Source organism: Tursiops truncatus, chromosome 18 (genome assembly GCF_011762595.2).
Source record: "Tursiops truncatus isolate mTurTru1 chromosome 18, mTurTru1.mat.Y, whole genome shotgun sequence".
NCBI classification, from domain to species: domain Eukaryota; kingdom Metazoa; phylum Chordata; class Mammalia; order Artiodactyla; family Delphinidae; genus Tursiops; species Tursiops truncatus.
In genome coordinates, this window is record NC_047051.1 from 72,860,286 (window position 1) to 72,870,670 (window position 10,385).

The window sequence follows — 10,385 nt, forward strand, 5'->3', positions numbered from 1 at the left end:
AGATCACTTGCCTCTCTGAGCTGAGCTCCCTCATTTGCGCAGTGGAGACACCAGACACCACGCTTTATGACGTGGTTGTGAAGCTCACAGGGTACAAAGGGGACTGAGATACATGGAAGCCAGTGCTTATGTAGGGCTTCAGCGGCCAAGTGCGAAAACTCATGCCTCCGTTTTAAATCTGAGTTCAGTAAAAGGCTTAAAACTCAAGAGAGTCTGAAGCAGAGGAAAAACTAGCAATTTTCCTTTTGAAAAAGCAATAACCTATTAAAAATAAAAATATTTTATCTGCAACAGCGTCAAAAACTATAAAATAATTGGGAATAAAGTTTAACGAGTTACAAGATCCTGATGATGAAATCCCTTGCCCTTTGCTGAAAGGCGGAAACAAGACCAGAAAAAAAGAAAAACCTGCCATATCTGTGGATGAGAAATCAGTACCAAAAATATGCCAATTCTCCCCAAGCCAAATTAGCACAATTCCCATCAGAATTCCAGATTCTCTTGAGGATAAGTTAGAACTGACTAATTTTAAATTTTGAAGGGAAGATCACATGGTTGTAAATGATGAAGAAAACCTTGAAGGGAACTCCTTGGCGGTCCAGTGGTTAGGACTCCACGCTTTCACTGCCCAGGGCCCTGGGTTTGATCCCTGATCGGGGAACTAAGATCCCACAAGCTGTGCGGTGAGGCCAAAAAAAAAAAAAAGACCTTGAAAAAGAAGAGTGATAAGCGTTTGTCCTATAAAAAATTAAACACCAAGATATTAGCACAGAAATAGGAAAAACCATCACTGGACTAATAGGACAAATCTATTCTTTTTCTTCAGATAAATTCAAGTAAAATAATGTTTAATAATGCAGAATGTACAGAATTACCTCATTATACTGGAAGTATTTCTGTCAATCTATTACATGTACACATGTATATACACATACGTACACAACATCTGTAATGAGGACCATCTAATGTTAAAGCTAGTTGTTTCTGATTAGTTGGTATATTGTTTTCCTAAAGCACCACAAACTGATGGCATAAAACAACAGAAACTTATTCACTTGCAGCTCTGGGGTCCAGCAGTCCAAAATCAAGATGCGACAAGGTTGGTTCTTTTGGAGGCTTTGAGGGAGGATCTGTTCCATGCCCCTGTCGTACCTTCTGGTGGTTGCGGGTAAGCCTTGGCTTTCCTTGATGTTCTGTGGCTTCCAGTCTCAGCCTCTGTCTTCACGTGGCATTCACTGTCCATCTGTCCTCTTCTTGTATAGATACTAATTCTTTAATTAGGACCCACCCTAATCCTGTATGATCTCATCTTAATTACATCTGCAAAGACCCAATTTCCAAATGTTACATGTGCAGGTAGACATGAATTTGGAGAGAGACTATTCAATCTACTACAGCTGGATTTTTAAAATTTCTTATTATTCTGCATGTCACGAATTCTCTATTATAAATACATAATATTTTACAAAAAGAATAAAAGGATGTGTCTTTTTAAAAGTATGGAAATGTGAGAAAGTCTACAATCTAATATAAGGGTGATGCTTTAATTTAGTGGGAAAAGAATGGTTTATTAATAAATGCTGGCATAATTAAAGACATTAAAAAATACAGTTAATTTAGATTTTTGCATCATAACAGGAAGCAAATTAAGATGGATTGAAGACTAAATATATGCAAAAACATAAAATGTCATGTATTTAATAATTATCTAAGTCATAAAAATAAGTGACTATGAAACAATAGTTCTACCATCTAGATATTTGTTTTAAATACAAAATCCTGTGTCCTTTTCCAAGAGATTCTCATAGAGTGCTTGGGCCCCAGAATCTCCATTTTTAGTGAGCACCCCACATGATTATCTTACAGGCACTCCATCAACGACAGTTTGAGAAACAGTGGTGTAAATGAATAGGTTAATATATATGTGTACGTAAATAAAAGACAAAACTTTGGGAGAAAATGTTTGCAATATTTAGCAAGCAGGGCTTTAATATCTCTAGTATAGAAAGAGTTTCTAATAATCAGTAAGAGAAAGACAACTCAATAGAAAAATAAGCAAAAGATATAAACAAGCAATATACAGAACAAATACAACTGATCCAAAAAAAAAACACTGGTAAAAGAATCTAAATCTCTCTAATTACTTGAGAAATGCAAATTTAAATGTAATAACAAGTGTGTGTGTGTTTTCTTGTAAGACTGACAATTATTTAAACAATTACTAATAAAGTGTTAAGATGAAGGGGAGAGGAGTTAAGACAAACACCCGTATATACTGTCAGTAATAGTTTATTACAACCTTTTTAGAGTGTAATTTGGCCATGTCTACCCGCATTTTAACTTTTATATCCCATGACCCAGCAATCTTACTTCCCAGAATTTGTCCCACAGATGTAACAGCACAATCTATGTGATATAACAGTGTACAAGAATATTCATTGTGTATTGTTTGGATGGCAGGCAATTGAAAACAATCTAAATGTTAAAGAACAAAAAGTTTGTGATGCATCCACAAATGTAGCACAATACAGATCTATATGGACTGATTCGCAAATATGCCCTTAGTATAATTATGGCCATTACGTGAGAAAAGAAAGTTGTAGAAGAGTGTGCGGGTTGCAATCTAGTTTTTGTTTCTAAAAGCATATTTGTGTGTTTATATTTATCTCTGAACAATAGCTACATATTACATAGAAGGGTCTAGAATTGAAGGAGCAAGCTGGGGAATTTAGTCTGAAGTTGCTCACAAAGCAAGTAATCTGTTTTATTTAGATTGTATGTATATTGGGGTTGGTTTTAAGATAATTATGGAACTTTTAAAGGAGGATGGCATTTATCCCACTCAAGCCATATATTTTTGCTGCCCCCGGGGGGAAAAAAAACCTGGAAAAAAAAGTGCATCAAAGCCACTCAAATTACTGGGGATTATTTCTGAGGATGCACTGAAACAATGAGGGACACACACATTTCACTTCTCTACTTTATAATTATAAAAGTCTCGGCATTGCACACTGCCTGAACTTACCGGTGGAGAAACAAAGATCAGCATCACATCAGACTTCTCACTAGAAGCCATGCAAGGTAGAAGACAGTGGGGTGAAATGTTCAGGGTTTTGAAAGAAAAAAATACACTGACCTAGAATTTTGTACCCAGCACAATTATCCTTTGAAAGTAAAGGAGAAATACAGACTTCCTCAGATAAAGAAAAACTGAGAAAATTTGTCACCAGTAGACCTGCCTTGCAAGAAATATTTAAAAGTTCTTCAGAGAGAAGGACAAGGGTAAGGGTCAGAAGCTCAAATCAAAGTAAAGAAAGGAAGAGTCAAAGGAGAAATAAGTGAAGAGTCTTATTTTTTCTTCTCTCTTTTTTTTTTTTTTTGACATGGACCATTTTTAAAGTCTCTATTGAATTTGTTACAGTATTGCTTCTATTTTCTGTTTTGGTTTTTTGACTGCAAGGCATGTGGGATCTTAGCTCCCCAACCAGATATCGAACCTGCACCCCTTGCATTAGAAGGCGCAGTCTTAACCACTGGACCAACAGGGAAGTCCCTAAGTGAAGAGTCTTAGATTGTCCTGGAAGCCCTTACTGTTGACAGTGCTGACTGTTACCCGAACTCTATGCTCCTGGAAAACAGTGAAGGTTAAGAGATCTCCCACACTTTGTGTTCAGAGAAAAGGCTCATCGTTCCCCATCCCCGCCCCAGCCCCGTATGACTAGGCGAGACTCACAGGAGCCCCTTGATTACTTATGAAAAGGCCAGACATAGTCCCTCTAAATTCCCATTCTTTACCTCTGAAATGAGCTGAACTATTATGTCCCCACTGATCAATGGGAACAAAATGTGTGTTAGTCAAACTTTGGTTAAACGTCCATCCTGCCCCAGGGGCCTGAACTTTGCCCATCCTCTGCCTGAGCCCACAGACAGCCCCTGCTGAGAACAGGCTGGCCTCTGAGTGGAACATCCTCTGATCTCCTATCCGATCATGTTCCCCTTTCCCCCAACTCCCCCCACACCTGGGTCCTCCTAGCCTTTTTATAAAAGAAACCCCCTTTTTGATGCTTGCAGATCTTATGGTTTCCATCACCCCCTCTCCCCCCTCTCTCGCTCCCCCTTGCAATCATCCCTTTGAACAAAACCCCCCCTTCCTAAGTCAGGATTTGTTTCTCATTTACTGAGGTCTTTCCTCTTGCTGGGTTGGTTGGCATTTGTTGTGACGTATTTCAAAACGGCTACTCCCCTCACCCCAGCCAAACAAGGGGCTTTTTCTCCCATCTTCACCATGAGAACCTGGTGGGAGTGCCAGAGGTAAACTGCATGAAAACATGGGTGTCCTTGCTTAGACTGTTAGCCCAACGTCAGCTTCCGCCAGCACCTTGCTGCAGGTACCATGGGTGTGTCCCTACCTGCTTCTGGCTGCAGAGGCTTCCGCCGTGTGGTCGTATGTTCTCTGTCCTCACCTGTCTCTCCGGTTTTCAGGGTGGTGGTTTATCCTGGGACCTCAGTTCTCTCATGGAGCTAAGAAAAGTCATTGACTTTCAGTTTGTGCAGCTCTTTTCTCGTTCTGAGAGATGGAGGCATGACTTCCAAACTTTTTGTTATGTTTTTACACTTAAATAATTGTTTTCATTTCCATAAGAATTACACACCAGTAACCCGTGAATTCACCCATCTCAGATAACACAACCTTAAAAACTGTGGGTGAGCTGTGTCCCATCTCTGGATTTCTTTTCCCCATGTAGTGTGAGCAATCTTTTCTTAAATTAAAAAAAAAAAGTTGATATATTCCAAAGAGTCCCAAAAGTTAAGTGTTTCACTAACAGCCTGTTGCTGGTTAGCCAAGTTTTTCTGAATGAGAGATTTTGAGAACGGCCTACCCTCCTCCCTTCTTTCATTTTAGTCCACAGTTATTAAGTTAAATGTAAACTCAGCTCTTTTATTGAAGTGCCTTCGTGGGGTTTATGAGCGGGGGGATTAGCATTTATTGGCAAATTATCACGCCCCAAGGACTGTGCTAAGTGCTCCTCAAGCTTTAATGTGCCTCAGAAGCAGCTCGAGCTCCAACTTAAATGCAAATTATGGCTCAGTTGGTCCAGGGTCGGGCCTGAGTGTCAGCATTTCTCACAGGGTGATGCTCAGGTCGCTGGTCTATGACCACACTTGCCTCAGTTAATCCCCGCTCACAGATAAGTGTTCTGAGACTGGAGAGGTGAAAGGGCTTTTGCACAGCTTCACAGCTAGTCAGCATTTAAATCCAGGTTCTTGGCTTCAAACGAAGTGGTAAAGGGATCCCTGCAGTTAAGTATCCCGTCTTACCCACAATCACAGCCCTTTATTTAGATCTCTGTTTTGGACACTGTTGTTAGTTGAACTGTGTCCCCCCAAAACATATATTCAAGTCCTAACCCTGACCCCTGTACCGGTGAGTGTGACCTTATTTGGAAAGAGGGTCTTTACAGATATAATCTGGTTAAGATGGGATGAAACTGGAGTAGGGGCCCTACTCCTACATATTCAGTATGACGGGTGTCCTTATAAGAAGAGGAGGGTGACAGACACAGAGAGGACAAGGCCTTGTGAAGACTGAGGCAGAGATGCAGCCACAAGCCGAGGCACCCCAAGGGTTGGTAGCCACCCCTGGAAGCTGGAAACGGTGTTACCCGTCAGGGTTCTTGGCCTCCTTAATCAATGGAAATTGATCAGAGGCCAGACAATAAACTCAGGCAAGGTTTTGCTGGGCCCCCTGCTGCGCAGGAGGGAGAGAGGATAAGTAACAGATTCCCTTGCAGCCTTGCTCCCCTATTAGCTGATTCCTCATATGGGCTGAGGGTAGGGGTGTGTACAGGGGTCAGGCGGGAGGGGTGGCTTAGGTGATTTGCCCACCCCGTCAGTGGTGGTGTGTGCAGGGGGCATGCGCAGTACCCTGCTTTTGTTCCCGACCCCCTTCCCTGCTTTTGCTCTGGGCTCTTCAGAAGTGGCAGTTGGGCTTTTTGGTCTCTTTGTGCAGAATTTGCCCCAACTGTGCATGCACACAGTTATTTTTAGGCCCTTATAGTTTCTTTGTATTTTGTAGCTCCAGGCTACGTTTGTCCAGGTGCAAGCATTGCAGCAAAGGGTGCCAGGTCCCAAGTCCCAGCCTGTCTCAAAGGCAGGGAAGGATTCTCCCTAGAGGCTTCAGAGAGGATGTGGCTATGCTAACCCCTTGACTTAGGGCTTCTAACCTCCAAAACTGAAACAAAACAATTTTGTTGTTTTAAGCCTCCAATTTTGAGGTAATTTGTTTACAGCAGCCATAGGAAACTAATAGAAGCACTTAATACAACACTTTGGTTTTCCAGGTCTCTGAATGTGTCTAACTGCCAGGCTGGCTTGTCATCAGGCACACACTTGATACCAACACAAGCTCTCAACACCCTTTGTTTACTTGGCTTAAGAAAATTAGAAAAAAAGAATAATGTTTACATTTTGAAAGTAAATCAGCCATATTGTACTTTACAGCAGAGAAGCCTCTGGTTTGCTTTTGTTTTCAAATAGTTTTAAAATAAAGCTCTATTTTTCAACAACAAAAAATTTCTCCACAGGAAAAAAAAATCCTGTATACATGTGATTAATTGCCTAGATATTTGCTTCAGAGCTGTACTGCTAAGCAAGTGTTTATCATCTGAAAAATCTCATGACATTTAAAAATGAAAAACCTCTTGGTATTGCCATATATTGGTTCCTCAAAAAAAAAAAAATCTGTGTTGCAGAAAGTTAAAATTCAGAAACAAGTTTTATTTCTTTTCTCTTCTCAAATCAAGTATGGTCTTTTGGCTTTAGTTGGCCTTCCTCTTGGCTCCCTTTTAAAAGTCCTTAGTAGTAGGGAAAAAATAGTGTTCATTTTCATGCTGCTGTAACAGACCACCCCAAAATTTAGTGGCATAAAACAACCATTTTGTTATGTGCAGAGATTCTGTGGGTCAGGAATTCAGGCACTGTACAGTGGGAATGGCTTGTCTCTGCTCCACGGTGTCTGGAAGCAGCTAGGAAGACTCAGTGGCAGAAAGCAGAAGGGGAACTATGACTCAATGGCCAGGGGACCATTGTCTGGAACCTCGGCTGTATCATCTACACATGGCCTGGGCTTCCTCGCAACATGGTGGCCTCGTGGCAGCTCAGTGCTCCAAATGTGAGTGATGCAAGAAAACAAGTGAGACAGAAACTACCCAGCCTTTTCTCATGTGCCTCCAGAAGCTGTGTGATGAACTTCTGCTACATTCTATTAGTTACCAGTGAGTCACTAAGGTCGGCCCACATTTTAGGGGAGGAGACAGACCCCACCACTTCCTGAGGATTCACAGAATGTGCAGGCGGGTTTAAAAATCATCACAATATCCTTTATGAACAAATGTTTCTGAGAACAGGTAACGAAAATGGTGCTGCATTCTAGGTGTAAGAGACTCTTGAGTTTCTGTTTGATTTTGAGTAAGATGTTGCATCTCTTTAGTCCTCACTTTCCTCAACTGCAGGATGAAGGGCTGTACTAGGTGGGTCCCCAGCTCCTTTGCAGAGCTGTGGTCTTACAGTTCTTCCAGTAATTGTACCAATTGAAGTGTTAGAGGTTCTAGTTTGAATTTTACAGCTGATGTTTATCTGTCACATTACTTTATGCTGGATTTCCACTTCTAGAATATTTTTGAAAAGTCTTTCACTTACACGATCTGTTTTCTTTGCTCTTTGTATAGAGTCTTTATATTTAATGTACATATTCTTGTTTTATTGGCTACTTTTATAAATATAATATTACACTTACTTTTACTCTTTACTTTTTTAGATGGCAGTGATGGTATTAGATCCTTCCCCTGGCCTCTTTTTCTTCTATAACCTGATTTTAATCAGTAATAATATATTTCTCAGTATTTACATTTTTAAAAATTTTTACACAATTTTTAAAGGTTACTTTCCATTTACAGTCATTACTATTGGTTATATTCCCCATGTTGCACAATACGTCCTTGAGCCAATCTTACACCCAATAGTTTGTACCTCCCCAGCCCGGTATTTTTATTTGCGCAGGGTAATCTGCTCACACTTCCCGTACTTGATGTGTCAACTTTAAATCACATCCTCTCACTATGACAATGGACAGAGGGACCCTATCTGCCATTTTCTCCCACTGCCCCCATTTGTTACTTGTGTCGTCTCTGCATCCTCAGCGTAGGTGGCCTTTACGCTCTTCTCCTTCCCATTTGTCACCACAGCACCTTTAGTCCTTCTGTGGTGGTTTTGCTTGACTCAAGTTCACCCCCTGGGACTTCCTCAAGACCGTCTCTCAGGAGTTGTGGCCCCTGAGTTTGTGCAACTTCAAAACTCTCTGTCACCTTTGTGTTTAACGGACAGTTTGGTTGGATATAAAATCCTTAGGTCATGGGGTTGTTGCTTTGTTTCTAATCTTAGAGTTATTGCTCCATTGTCTTCTGGGGTTGACTGTTGCTGGGAGGGAATCAGAAGCCAGGCTGATCTTTTTGCCTACCTGCCCAAAGGAGTCTTTCTTTATCTTTAAGTTCCGATAACCTTACTAGAATATGCATCTGCATTGATGATACTGATCAGTTTCTCAGACATAGTGTGTGCTTTTCTCACTTAGAATCATGTCTTCTTTTATGTCAGGAAAGTTTGCTTTTAATTATGTATTTAAATATATGTTCTATCCCATTGCTAATAATATTATTATTGTCATTGTTCATGGGAGATTTTAACCATGCATACCTTGTTTGCCTTTGCAGTCTCTGGTAGCTTTTGTCTTCCCTCTAATCCTTTTAAATTTTTGATTTCCATTGTTCGTTTTTTCTCATTTCTGTCTTCTACTTCCCTCACTATGTTTCAACAGTATCTCTTATCCCTTGTTTGCCTTCCAATTTATTTTCTTTATCTGATTTTTTCTTTTATTTTTGTCTCATCTTGCTATTTCTAACTTGCGTCCTTGTGTTTCTCTTGTGGTGTCTTTCTTCATAGAGGCTTTTTCCTTATTAGATTTCTTTTTTTTTTTTAAGAATGAGAATATTTCTTAGTTACTTAGAGATATCAAATAATCTCTGATATATTGTAAGTGAAAAAAAAAACAGAGCTGTGTCACTAATCGTATAAAAAGGGGGAAAGAAAGAATTATAAATGTGTTTGTGCATAAAATATTCTCAGATAGAATATCCAGGAAATGGTGACATTACTGGCCTTCAGGTGGGGGAAATGCCTGTTTGGGAAATACTAGTAAAAGGAAGATTTTTTTCATTGTATGCCTTTTGTAACTTTTGAATTTCGAACCATATAAAAGTATTATCACTTCAAATGAAAACAACTTGATGTGAAAAACTTAGGTTAGCTGGAAATACATATATGCTCAACTACTCATGATAAATTTTTTTTTTTTTTTGCGGTACGCGGGCCTCTCACTGTTGTGGCCTCACCCGTCGCGGAGCACAGGCTCCGGATGCGCAGGCTTAGCGGCCATGGCTCACGGGCCCAGCCGCTCCACGGCATGTGGGATCCTCCCAGACCGGGACACGAACCCATGTCCCCTGCATCGGCAGGTGGACTCTCAACTACTGCGCCACCAGGGAAGCCCATGATAAATTTTGAAAATAAGGATAAAAACTGTTAGCAAGAGGTCCCTTGCTTTATCAGACATTAAAATGCTCCATAGATTTCTAGACTTAAGTGGGTTTAGGCCAAGGTTAGTGAGACAGACGAATGGAAGAACCATCCTTGGCCCAAACAAAGTTCGACCCCCAAACTGGGTCTGGATTCTATTTCCTCTTGTTCCTGCCTTTATCCCCCTCACCTTCATGGTTAATTTTTTCTTTCTCCTGGGTTACTCCATCAGTGTGCAAAACATGCTGAATTAGCTTCCATTAAAAAAAATGTGAGTCCCTGATTGTACACACTTCTCCAGGCAGCCTCCAAACATCTATTTCTGTTTCTGCACTTCACCCTTATTCTTTTTGCCCCGAACTCTCTTCAGCTGGGAGCTGTACTCTTCCACTGCAGCAGCTCTTGTCTGTGTTGCCAATGACCTTGAGCTCACCCAACGCAGCCGTCCATTTGCAGTCTTGACCTTGGTCACCCCTCAGCAGCCTGAGGGAGCAGATCCCGCCATCCTTCTTAAAACCCTGTCCTGGCTCCATCTCAGGGCACCACGTGCTCTCCTCCCTCACTGGTCATTCCTCCGCATTCTCCTTCTCTTCCCCTGGGCCCTCTGATTATCTGCCCTAACGCTCTCTCCCCAGGAGATCTGCAGGCCCTGCACACCGCCTGGATACCAGTGACTCTCCCAAACTTGTATCTTCAGCCTGAACTTTCCCCCTGAGGTCCAGACTTGTATATCCAGCCACCCACTTAATATCACC